This window comes from Taudactylus pleione, unplaced genomic scaffold, assembly GCF_031769625.1.
Source record: "Taudactylus pleione unplaced genomic scaffold, aTauple2 ptg000129l, whole genome shotgun sequence".
NCBI lineage: Eukaryota > Metazoa > Chordata > Amphibia > Anura > Myobatrachidae > Taudactylus > Taudactylus pleione.
Window position 1 is genome coordinate 19122254 of NW_028284531.1, and position 13991 is coordinate 19136244.

Genomic DNA, 13991 nt, shown 5'->3' on the forward strand with positions numbered 1-13991 from the left:
TAATCTACCATGCAGTGCAAAGAATGTATGTTTCCTAGGAGACTGCAAGTAAAATTACTCGCAGCTTTTCTCCTCTATCTTCTTTCCTCGTGATGCAAGAAGGTATTGTAAGCCACACACCTTTTTAGGTGTGTGTTTTCAGAAGGATCTCTAGGACCAAAGATAAGGCTAGTATGTGGGCTGATAGGGGCTTTCGTATAGATGTGTACAACTTGGCAATTGCAGCCAACTTGCATTCAACTGTGCATTGGCCTCGATGTGAGAACAAAATTGTTGCATGTGTGGACATTTTTAAAACAAACTGGGTAGATATAAAAGCACTTCAGTTATTTTAGAAATATTATCTTAAACATACTGAAAGTAAACATAACAAAATATATATTTTTCACATTTAGTTCAATTTGTCTATTATAACAACAGACTTATCTAAGCTGCTGGAAACTTTGTATATAGTTGGAAATTAGGACTATTATTACACAGAGGATACTTTCCTAAAACGTGCAATATGAACAGAGAATAAGGGAACAGGAAAGATAAATTTAGAACTCCTAAATGCAATCCATCATTCTGTGTACTTATTTCCTTCTTAAAGGAAATCATCAAGAAACAACCAAGATTTTTTTTTCTTCAAGATAATCTACAGATTTCCTACTACTGTATTTAAAAAGAGAGCCAATTATTATTTGTGCGTGGTAGAAAACTGAAATATTTTTTCCACTGAGTAATGAGATTGGATCTCACCCAAGTCAATTCTACACAATTATTAAAAATGGTGTCTGTGGATTTTAAAAGCTGAAATACCTTCACTGTGACATATTTTGCAAATGCTCCATGTATGAGGGCTAATGCACTCCGTACTATAAATTAGGAGTATAGAAGCCAGAGTGAGAAGTTCCGTGACCATACAAAGTGAGGAGGCTGTAGGCAGATTGCTTTTTATATAGACCTCAGAAATCAAAGGTGACTTAATATCTGTACTAATTTACAGTAGACAGGTACATTATTCCTTATAAAACACCAGTTTTCCTAATGAATGATTTTAAGTGATAACATACGAGCTTTTTGTAAAGATTTTATTTGCAACAATGTATACATACATTAAACATTACTTGTGCTTTATAATATAATACACTTTCATTTCACCACCCTATATAGGTTCATTATGATAAGTTTCAAATCAGTATTTTTAGGATTATTTTAAATAACGTTAGGGTACTTTATGCCCCAAAACACATTAACAAATAATGACATCTAGTGTTATAATTACAAAAATGTCTAGTGTCATAACTTTTTTGTTAATGCATTTACCTGCAGCTCTCTACCGGCCAAGCAATGTCACACAAATACAAGCCATTTCATAAGCTACACCTGTCCTGCGAATAACCTGGGGTTTTCATTATATTATATTTGACTTAAAAATATTAGCTCAAAAATTACTTATTGTTGTTTTTTTTCTTTTTTTACTTATTAGGTGTATATATATACACACACACACACACACACACCTCTATAAAATAAGGTAGCATTTCTCTATTTCTGGGTACTGCGTATAAACCTTAAATTTACATTGGAATGTCTTTAATATGCTGTATAATGCTATAAGGAAAACTTTTGGAAAATACAGAACATAGGGCCTGATTCAGACACACTCGCGAGCGGCTGTCCGCTCGCAAGTGGGTCGATGTTATGGACTGAGCATGCGCACGACGGAGGGAGCTCCGTCGTGCGCATGCGCCAGACGCGACGAGCGAAGGAAAGTCCTTCGCTCGTTGTGTCTGATCAAAGGGGGCGTGCTGTCGATGTTGATTGACAGCACGCCCCCTTTGGTAGGCGTGCCGGGGCCGTGCCTCCCTGACGGGGGCGTTCCCACGGGAACGCCTCTCGTCAGAAGCCGGCCCACTGACATCACTAGTGATGTCAGTGGGAGTGATTTTGGCTCTGATAGAGCCAAAATCACTCCGGACCTTGCGGTTGAAAACCTCAACCGCAGGCTCCGGCTCGCAATTTCGATGGTCGCGATGGTCTCGACCATCGCGGCCATCAAAATGCACGCTCGTATAGCCTGTGGGTGGTGACCCACAGCTATACGAGCGTCCAGAAGGACGCTCCATTTTCATGGAGGCCGGCCCTCATTCAGAGCGTGCGCTCTGCTCAGAGCATACGGCTCTGAATGAGGGCCATAGTTTTTTAAATTCACAACAGTTTGCTTTCTAACAGAGACAAAACAATAGATTGCAAAATTAAGCAAAAAAGTGTTAATAAATAATCTCTTATATACAGTATGGCAGCTAACAAAAATAAACAGTCCACTCATCAGTGGAAATATTCATGTAAGAAAAAAAAAAATCTGAAAAAAATAAAATGGTCATATTGGAAAAAAAAATTCTAATACTGTATATATTTAATTATTTTTCTTGTATGAACCACGGCAAATCTTCCTGGGTTATACAGCAACATGTACAATAAACTTGTTGCCATTCTAAAACTCAATTGTTGAGTGCAGGGAGTCAGATGAAAGTCCTTGCTAATTACACGGTTACATTCCCTTAGAAATCTTTTAATTTCCATTTAAAAAAAAAACCACACACACACAATTGGCGGCTGTTATAAACAATGGACATTATGATTAAGAGATCTAATGAGCAGAACAAAATTTTGCGGAGTTTGGAAAAAGAACATTTACCAACTTTACTAGACACTGATATGGAAAAGACAAACACACTTACACCTAAAGCACTTTGTGCTGAAACAAAAGGGAACATTTGCTAGGTATGTTTTTTTAACTGGAAGGGCGGTATTCAATTGTTATAGCGCACCCAGTCTATTGTCTAAAGTGACAAGAAATCGCGGGGCGCTATTCAACTGTTGCAGATTTACACGCTGATCGCACCTATAGTGGTCGAGTTTAGCCGCATAAAACGTCTACCCCCGACCAAAGTGCTGGATGCGATCGCAAAAAGTGCTGTTTGGGCGCCCAAACAGGTAACTTTTCACCCATTTCAGCTCGCACCCCCCCTTGGGCTGCGAGCTGAAATGGTGTGCTGGCAGCTGATTGTGCCCGACAGGAGCAACAATTGAATAGCTCCCGTTGGGCGCGTAGGGGGGATGATACAATTGAATACTGCCCGAAGGATGCTGCTGGATCTGCCTTTCAGTCTCATTGCCCTGACACAGCAGTGACATCGGGAGGTATTTTCTGGAAATAAAGAGGAAACGGACAGATCAAAAATATTAATTACTAAATAAACATCTAGAACTTGAAAAGTACACCTGTAGGGAATAATATATGTATTTTACATCATGGCATTAATATGGTATTAAGAAGCAATTATATGGTTCGTATAACTGGGTGAAATACCTAATTAAAGGTAAATAATTACTTTTTACACCTAATTATATGTACTGCTATGAGGGGTATTTGTTATAATGAAAATTTGTCTAACAATAAGTAGACATTCAAGCTGGCCATAGACTGTACGATTGTGCAGATGATCCGACAGAATGGACAAGAGGCAAAGCGATGGAGCGATAGTCAATGTGCCTCAATATACTGCAAGATATATGGAGGTGATCTTTACTTCACAACATGGAAGTGGCTGAACGATGTTCATACAGGTTTCAGAATCAAATGATCCCAACCGTTTTCCAGCCATTCTCGTTCTGTGAACGAATATCGTTCATGTCCACTCAATGTGTGATAATCATTTAGAACAGTTGTTTCATTGACTTTTCTGAGTGATTAACACCCAGTGCAAGACCAGTTTTACACCAAAAATCCATTTTCACCAGCGTACTGTCAGAATGAATCTACGCTTTGAATTGAAAGAACTTTAATCAGACACATGTATGTACACACGCACCTTAAGTATTTGAAAAACACTTCACAATTGTTTCTAAAGCATATTTAAGCACCACCAATCATTTAAAAAAAAAAAACAGCTTCTAGGATAATGACCATTGTTACGACTGCAGTGCTGAAGTACAGGGCCAAAAAAAGAAAATTATAGTTACAACACCTTATTAATTGCTAACTTTTAAAGTGCACCTGTTGTATAATCACAAAGTAGACAGCCATTTTGTAGGTTGAATCGGTAATACTCATGCAGTCTGCTAATTCATGAGGAACCAGAGACATGGGGGTATATTTACTAAAGTGAGACTTTTTAGAAATGGAGATGTTGCCCATAGCAACCAATCATATTCTACTTATCATTTAACTAGCACCTTCTAGAACAGTGGTCGCCAACCCGTATCCCGAGAGCTACCAGTAGCTTACGGTCATAATTTCGGTAGCTCAGAGTGAACTATGAGGAAGTAATGAGGCCTCTGGTGCGCGCTCCCCTGTGGAGTCAATGCCGCGGGTTGAGCTATGGGGAAGTGCATCAGGTGATTGACATAGCTGCTACGGCAATCACCTCACACGCTTCCCTGTAGCTCCACCCATAGCACTGATGCCACGGCGGAGCGCCAAAATACATGACTGACAATGCCTGGATTTAATTAACTTGATATGGCAAGGCAAGACATTTCTCCAGAACAAGAGCCTGCAGTATTACAAAGCAAGTTGCTAGACCAGTTAACGTGGACACAGTACAGGTTGAGTCTCCCATAACCAAATATTCTGAGATACGGAATATTCTGTATACAGAAAATTTTTAGCATGACTGAGATAGCGAAACCTTTGCTTTTTGATGGTTCATTGTACGCAAACTTTGTTTAAGGCACAAAATTCTGAAAAATAAGTATAAAATGACCTATAGACTGTGTGTATAAGGTGTATATGAAACATAAATACATTTCATGTATGTACACAAACTTTGTTTGAGCCACAAAATTATTGAAAATATTGCATAAAATTACCTTCAGGTTGTGTGTATAAGGTGTATATAACACATAAATGTATTCTATGTTAAGATTTGGGCCCTATTCCTAAAACATTTCATTATGGTATACAAATATTCCAAAATACAGAATATTCCGATATCCAAAACACCCCTGGTCCCAAGCATTTTGGATTTGGGAGACTCAACCTGTACAGATTTTCTTTTTTCTGCAATTTTAGTAGTTCTTCATGATGTTTCATTTATCTCTAGTAGCTCACACCTCAATTAAGTTTGGGGACCACTGATAATAGCTAGAATCTGACTGGTTGCTATGGGCAACATTTCCGCTTCTGAAAACTCTCACTTTAGTAAATATACCCCATGGCCAAGGAATCTGTGCCTAGTCAACTTTATTTATTATTTATTACCAGTTATTTATATAATATATATATATTAAACAGTCGAGTTTACAATCTCTATTCCTTATCACATGCTCACATACATTTACACTAGGGTTAATTTTTGTTGGGAGCCAATTAACCTAACAGTATATTTTTGGAATGTGGGAGGAAACCAGAGCATGCGTAGGAAACCCACGTATGCACAGGGAGAATATACAAACCCCACACAGTTAGGGACGTTGTGGGAATCGAACCCATAACCTCAGTGCTGTGAGGCAGTAATGCTAACCACCGTCTGTGCTTCCTTTAAACATGATTCAGATCAATAATAAAATGCCCATACCATAAAAAGTGTGATAGGATTTGATGTCCTCACATATCAATTTAGATGCTCACACAAGTTATGTTTCTAGGTCACATGTCTTCTTTACCTTTTCTTTGAAATAGAATATAGTGTGATATTGATAGCAACACAAATCTGTCATGTGGCAACTCAAGTCAAAGTACTTTTTATTTTAATGGCAGGTGAAACAAAGTACATGATAGAACCGTTCATATATGCATTGAATAGTGAACATGCTACTAATGTAGGAGATTAAGAAAAGTGAGATTTGCAGGCTATTTGAAAAGATTGTGGGTAATGACATGCAAACATTCCCATTATAAGCTTCATTTTCACTTCCTGACACATTAATGCAGCTTATTGAGCATCAACAGCATACCAACATGCAGCCAGCTCAAATACGGAGCGATCACAAAGAGATGAAGAAGTCATTTCATTTGTGCAAAAGCAGTCACTATTGTGGAACCCTTCTACCAAAATACCAATGACAGCTGATGGTTTTTAGTTCTCCACCTACTTTTATGTCAAACATTTAGAAAATCTAGGCATTAAAGTGAATGACAGTAAAAATTAGGTTTCTATTATGTTGAAACAAAATAAAAAAAAAATATCAAAAGAATTTGTCATTTGGATAATTTCTTTACAGAATATCACTCACAGTAATAACACTGCAAAGTGGATGAAAAATCTTTTAAATGACATATACATGCCATTAAAAACTTGTATAAGCTGAAAAGCCCTGCTTCCTGCATAAGTTGAAATGCACCTCTTAACCATTTTATTGCCTGGAAAGTTTTGAATGATAGGTCTGTTTGCTTAGATGAGGCTTGCGCGGTCTTGAAATCTCAGTACACTGTAATTTCATGCATGAAATGCATCCAATTTATAAAAATATATTATTTCTTCAGGGGAAGTACAGACACCAGCACCTTTGAATAAAATAATTGTTGAATAGTTCCTGAGGAGTTAGGTCATAGCCCAATTTTATTTACTTCTTTTTAGTTTAGATAGTCAACCGTTTCATATTTTACATGTCGTACAAAGCTCAAACATTTTTGATACTTTTAACTAAAGATCAATAATATTATATATACATGCTTATACAGGTTTGCAGTATGTGAGGGAGTCAGCAATTATTTGCATTTTTCATAGATGTAGTATTGTTTCTATATTATATGGTTTTGAATATTTTTATTTGGCTTCCAAAAACCATATTAATTCCATCCAGCTGCCAAATTTGTATTTGTGCATACACATAAATATACCTTTTTTTTTTTTTTTTTTTTTTTTTAATGAAACAAAAAAAAAAAAATCACCTCTATAATATATTACTGTATTTCTACCATCCAAACAGACATACACAAATATCCTGTTGAGTAAATAGACCTAACATTTATTCTAGTATTGTTGTGCATCTTGTTTCAGGTGTACAAATATCCTGCATACAGGTGAGGCGGCCATTTTGTGGTCAGAAAAAATATTCATGACAATGATGCTATTAATTCATTAGGAGTCTGTGGGCCAAATGTAATAGGCTGAGAGTTTAAAAAATGTGAGAGTTTAGCAGTAAAACTCTCACACTAAGGGGCATATGTATCAAAGCTTGATGTGAGATAAAATTGTGAGATATATATCACCAACCAATCAGCTTCTAACTTACATTTTGCAGGCTGTGTTTAAGAAATGATAGTTTGTAGCCGATTGGTTGGTGATATATATTTCACAATTTTACTCACATCAAGCTTTGATACATATGCCCCTAAATCTTGACAGTTTTTTGAGCCTGAAAAGGGATGCAGTTTGGAAGCCGATGGTCTAAATCCCAACCGTCGGCTTCCAGACGTTCTAATCCCAGCGTGGTACTAAATCTTGACGCCTGTCATTAACCGGATGCCGGAAGACCGATGCCCGGCAACCCGATCAAAGTGATGCCGGGCGCCGAGCGCGGACAGCCGCGGTTAGGTTTAGGGCTCCCAGGGGGACTTAAGGTTAGGCACCCCCCCCGGGAGGTTAGGGTTAGGCTAGGGGAAGGGAGGGTTAGGGTTAGGCACCCCAGGTGGGAGGTTAGGGTTAGGCCCCCCCAGGGGACTTAGGTTTAGGCGGCGGGGAAGGGGGGATTAGGGTTAGGCACCACTAAGGGAGGGTTAGGGTTGGGGGGGGGGGTGAATTAGGTTAGCGATACTTACCTTAGGGACGATCAGGATTTTCACCCTTGCCGGGCTGCCGCTGTCGGGATTTGAACCCCGGCGTAATACCTACTACACCCCCTGAAAATCATGCAAGTTTGCATGTTCTGTGACTTTATTACATTGGCTAAGTTTAAAAATGTGAGAGAGTTTTCGCTCACATTTTCTAAACTCTCACCCTATTACATTTGGCCCTATGAGTTCACAGAAGCACAGAGCAACAGGTACCATAACATGCACATATGTACAGTGCATCCGGAAAGTATTCACAACGCTTCACTTTTTTCCACATTTTGTTATATTACAGCTTTATTCCAAAATGGAATAAATTATTTTTTGTCCTCAAAATTCTATACACAATACTCCATAATGACAACGGGTAAAAAGTTTTTTTGAGATTTTTGCTAATTTAATAAAAAAAAAAAACGAAGAAATCACATGTACATAAGTTTTCACACCCTTTGCTATGAAGCTCAAAATTGAGCTCAGGTGCATCTTATTTCCACTGATCATCCTTGAGATGTTCCTACAGCTTAATTCTACCTGTGGTAAATTCAGTTATTTGGACATGATTTTGAAAGGCATACACCTATCTATATAAAGGTCCTACACTTGACAGTGTATGTAAGAGCACAAATCAAGCATGAAGTCCAAGAAATTGTCTGTAGACCTTCGAGACAGGATTGTCTCGAGGCACAAATCTGGGGAAGGGTACACAAAAATATCTGCTGCTTTGAAGGTCCCTATGAGCACAGTGGCCTCCATCATCCGTAAATGGAAAAAGTGCAGAACCACCAGGACTCTTCCTAGTGTTGGCCAACCGTCTAAACTGAGCGATAGTGGGAGAAAGGCCCCAGTCAGGGAGGTGACCAAGAACCTGATGGTCACTCTGTCAGAGCTACAGCATTCCTCTGTGGAGAGAGTAGAACCTTCCAGAAGGACAACCATCTCTGCAGCAATGCACCAATCAGGCCTGTATGGTAGAGTGGCCAGACAGAAGCCACTCCTTAGTAAAGAGCACATGGCAGCCCATCTGGAGTTGTCCAAAATGCACCTGAAGGACTCTCAGACCATCAGAAACAAAATTCTCTGATCTGATGAGACAAAGATTGAACTCTTTGGCGTCAATGCCAGGCGTTATGTTTGGAGGAAACCAGGCACCGCTCATCACCAGGCCAATACCATCCCTACAGTGAAGCATGGTAGTGACAGCATTATGCTGTGGGGATGTTTTTCAGGGGCAGGAACTGGGAGACTAGTCAAGGTAGAGGGAAAGGTGAATGCAGTAATGTACAGAGATATCCTGGATGAAAACCGGCTCCAGAGCACTCTCGACCTCAGACTGGGGCGACGGTTCATCTTTCAGCAGGACAACGACCCTAAACACAGCCAAGATATCAAAGGAGTGGCTTCAGGACACCTCTGTGAGTGGCCCAGGAAGAGCCCAGACTTGAATCCGATTGAACATCTCTGGAGAGATCTGAAAATGTCTGTGCACCGACGCTTCCCAACCAACCTGATGGAGCTTGAGAGGTGCTGCAAAGAGGAATGGGCGAAACTGCCCAAAGATAGATAGGTGTGCCAAGCTTGTGGCATCATATTCAAAAAGACTTGAGGCTGTAATTGCTGCTAAAGGTTCATCAACAAAGTATTGAGCAAAGGCTGTGAATACTTATGTACATGTGATTTCTTGGGGTTTTTTTTTATTAAATTTGCAAAAATCTCAAAAAAAACCTTTTACACGTTGTCATTATGGGGTATTATGTGTAGAATTTTGAGGCCAAAAATGAATTTATTCCATTTTGGAATAAGGCTGTAACATAACAAAATGTAGAAAAAGTGAAGCGCTGTGAATACTTTCCAGATGCACTGTACATGTATTGAAACAGTTACATTACTAATACAGGTTGAGTCTTCCATAGCCAAAATGCTTGGGACCAGAATTATTTTGGATATCAGAATCTTCCGTATTTTTGAATATTTGCATACCATAATGAAATATCTTGGGAATGGGACCCAAATCTAAACACAGAATGCATTTATGTTTCATATACACCTAATACACACTGGGCCTAATTCAGGCCCACTCACGAGCGCTGAGCGCTCGCAAGCGGGTCGATGTTGCCCAAGTGCGCATGCGCACGACAGAGGCGGCTCCGTCGTGCGCATGCGCGAGACCCGAATAACGACGTCCCAAGCCGGCTCCATCGTGTGCATGCGCACTGGGCCAACATTGACCCGCTTGCGAGCGGGTGTGAATCAGGCCCTATGTTCCCTACTACACTAACACAAATATACTTTTTTTGTGTCAGAAGCTAATTAACCTACCAATATGTTTTTTGGAGTGTGGAAGAGAGCACCCAGAGGAAACCCACGTAAACACAGAGAGGAGACACAAACTCTGCACAGATAGTGCCTTGGTCAGGAATTGAACTCAGAGCTCAGGTCTGTGAAGCAGAAATGCGAACCATTACGCCAACCAAGCTGTGGTATATACACACTTCAACACACTGGGCCTGATTCAGCACTGCTGAACGCAGATTTCCGATGTACGGGAATCTGCGCAGGCACATGACCCATTCTGTGCATGTGCAGAATGGGTATGCAATCACGGCAGGGAGGGGCGGCGATGGCCTCTGTTTCCTGAAACGGAGGTGTGTCGCAGCTGTTACGGGGGAAGGGAGAGGCCAGGATCTCCGTCGTTGGACAACGCAGCCTGGATAAGTAATGCACAGGAGGAGTGATGCCTCCTGCTGCATTACCATATGTGCAAGGATCGCAATTGCAAAGCTGCATGCGTGCTGCTTTGCAATTGCGATCCTTGCTGAATCAGGCCCACTGTCCCTATTTTACTGAGACTGTTGTGATTATCAGATGAAGGAAGGGGTGTGGCCTCATGAGAATGTGGGTATGGAGGCTGATCCATCCAGGGCTGTACAAGATTGGGGAAGATCTTCATGTAGTTTGGTTTCTGATTAAGGAATGGAGTTTATTGTATCCCGATTTTGCCTTTAAATGATGGGAGGTTTGAATGCAGAACATGTAAGGCTCTGGGTGTTAGGCCGCATACACACTAGACGATAAACTTAATTATATTAACGATATCGTTATTGTTCATCAAGTTCAATATCGTCCAGTGTGTATGCACGCTCCCGTGGATTGTTAACGATGTCTTTCATTGTCCGTACTTGTAGGACAACCTGACGATATCGTTAGGTTCTGCAAGTTCGGGGATGAGGGAGGATGCCGTCACTGAACGATATTGTTCCGTGTGTATGCTCAGTGTCGTTAACGACATTGAGCCCGGCAGTGCAGAGGAAACACTTAACGATATCGCTCAAGGAGCATATCGTTAAGTGTGTATGAGCCTTTAAAATTAAGTGAAAGGCATTGCAAAACACAACACATTTGTGTATGATCTGAAATCTTAAACTTGAAATCATGGAGACCCTCATCTTTGCCAGACCACTTATACATATTGGGCAAAATGGAAATGAGCTCATCATGTTAGAATATGAAACAATACATGTGTGCAAATTAAGTGGGCAATTCAATTGTTTCTCTGGAATTTAGCAAAGAGCCAGGAAGCTATTCAATTACTTACTGCAACGGATATTATTTCCCATGATATTGCGATTAGCGGCAATAAACTGCAGCTCCCAGGCCAAGTGCTGGGCATGATGTAACTGTCAGCTCATGGCTAGCCCCACAGCCCTACTTTAACACGGATTTCTGCTCGCACTACAGGAGGGTGCCAGCAGTAATGCACAATATGTGCAGCCTCGGAGCTAGTCACAGGAAGTACTTGGATAGCTCCCGTACATTCCTGCGAACGATTAATGACTTCTAATAATGCAGTTTTACCCTCTATCATAGGAATTGCAAACTCACATTATCTTTTTGTCCATGCTGATAGGGGTTAGCAGTTTGATAAAACTGATTTCTGTGGCACCTCTCAAACCACAATTGTTTATAGTTCAAAACAGAGGTGTGTTATTGCCAGAGATAGAACGCCAAGTAAGAAACTCATGGACCCAAATTTTAGGGAAAAATGTAAGTAAAATTGGGTAGAAGTTCAAGTATGGGGAGTGGGGACTGTCAATGAATAATTCAGGCAGGCATACAACAGGAGAGTCTAACTCTAGCTGCATAGAAAATCCTATAAACAATCACCCAGGAATGATGATAACTACAACAGGGAAACTGGGTTGATTATCATAGGGAAAACCAGTTCCCAAGCTGGTGCCTCTATTAGTGAATAGAAAGGAAGGCAATGCAAAAAGAATATGCCCCTCTCCTAGAGGCTAACAGCCTCATGCTGAAAAGCGCTGAGGCTCTTCAAAACATCCCTGGTGGTTTGGATATTGAAAGAGGGACTCCAGCTCCAAGCACTGACTGTTGTTTTGTCACCCTCTTGAAGCCTTTGTCCATTGTAGTCCAAACGATGATAAGAAAAAAAAAAATCTCTGTAAACACAACCACACCCATATACACACACAAGCACTGACCGTCACTAAATGAACATATCCAGGAGTCTTCTGGACACCACTTCCTTGACCAACATATCAGTAGTGTGGAAATTGATTTTTGGCATTAAAATACCTTCCTTCAGGTAATTTTATAAAGGAAACTGGGAGTTGAGGATTCCCTGTAAGAATGGATGAGCTGGCCAACCAATCAGAAGAGGGTAATATCCCCATGCTGCAGACTGGCTGCCAGAGGAAGGAGAGTGTAATAGACTCCTGGCTATGATAGCATGTGCGTCGGCTTCTCCCTTTGGATTATGCCGGGTTAAATACAGAATAATGAAAGGTGAAGGCTTCAGGTGGAATAAGAATAGCAGCATTCTGTTGGATGGAAAAGTAATTTGGTTTGTATGGACTTTAATAAAGGGCTTAATAAAGGGATGGGTACTGTTCAATTAAACTTTATTTTTGTAGCAGGTGGTTGTGTGTAATTATTTTTACATTATATTTTAGGAACAACAAGCCAGCGTCTTGGGGGCCTCTTGTCCACTATATGGTGACACCAGCACATTTAAACAATAGGGTGGTAGGTTTGTACTTCTTCTAACAGACAAGCCCCAAACTGACCAGATAGACTTTTATAGTGAGGACCAGCTTTGATTGGTCATATAATTTGCTGGGAGCATTGTAAGAAATATTTATTAACCATCATAGTTTTAACAGTACTAGTCCTGCTAAACTATGACATGCCCCTCTGCCCTCAAGCAAGGAGGCTAATTAAACATTTTTTACCAGAAGTTGAACCTGTTATCCCAATTCTCACAGGCTGCAATGAAACGCGCCATATTGCAGTCCAGTTCTGAAAACATGAAAGCAATCCAAAAACTGGTGTGCGAGTACTGACCATTGGGATCATCTGTCCCGAGTCTGAGTCTTTTAATCCAAAAAGATCTAGCATGTGGTTTATGTAACTAGAAGACATGAAACTGTCCTTCAGTTGTGAGGGAAGTAGGTGAAAGAGTGATTAGATTGTGATGAATAGAGACAGATCAAGGCAGGGAGAGTGAGAGACAGAGGGCAGATACATAAAAGACTGCAGAGGAGTGGAAGAAACAGGGCGCAGGGAAAAGGAGAAAACACAAAAGGGAGAGATAAACATATGAACATGGAGTAAAGACAAAGAAATTAGATGGGTGTGGGGAGAGAGAGAGAGAGAGAGAGAGAGAGAGAGAGAACAGAAACATGAGAGGGACACAGGAGAGAAAGAAAGAGGAATGACAGAAACGAGAGGAGAAAAAGGGAATCAGAAAGTTGACAGGAACAACTCAAGAGAGAATCAGAGGACAGAAACATGAGAGAAAGGGTGACAGAGAGAGAACAGAAATGAGAGGTCAGAAACAAGAGAGAGGACATAAACGAGAGAGATAGAGATATGACAGAAACGGTTGGGAAATATTTCTTGTGGAAATTCGCAAAGTGAAATATTTTCACACAAATTTACTAGCAATCTCTTGCCAAGAGATGGATTCCGTTGAGAGTCTGTCCTGGTGAAGAGCTGCAATCAGTGTGATATAGTGACGCTATCATACCACTTCCTGGTTTGGGTCCTCGGCGCACAGTGCACGGACATCGCATGCATGAAGGGGGAGTGGGGCGGTGAGGGAGGGAGACGGAGAAAGTCAGATGCTCCCTCTCCATTAAAACTTTGCAAATTAGTAGCCCATACGCTACTATAGGATAAATCTGACAGCTTCGATAACTGTCGGAAATGG

The 13991-nt window shown here is 40.6% G+C and overlaps 1 protein-coding gene across 3 annotated transcripts in view; it reads right to left on the bottom strand.

The window, feature by feature from the left end:
* ZNF710 (zinc finger protein 710) overlaps positions 1–13991 on the bottom strand; it is a 77523-nt gene that overhangs the window by 62290 nt on the left and 1242 nt on the right. The gene's annotated exons all lie outside the window — the stretch shown is intronic.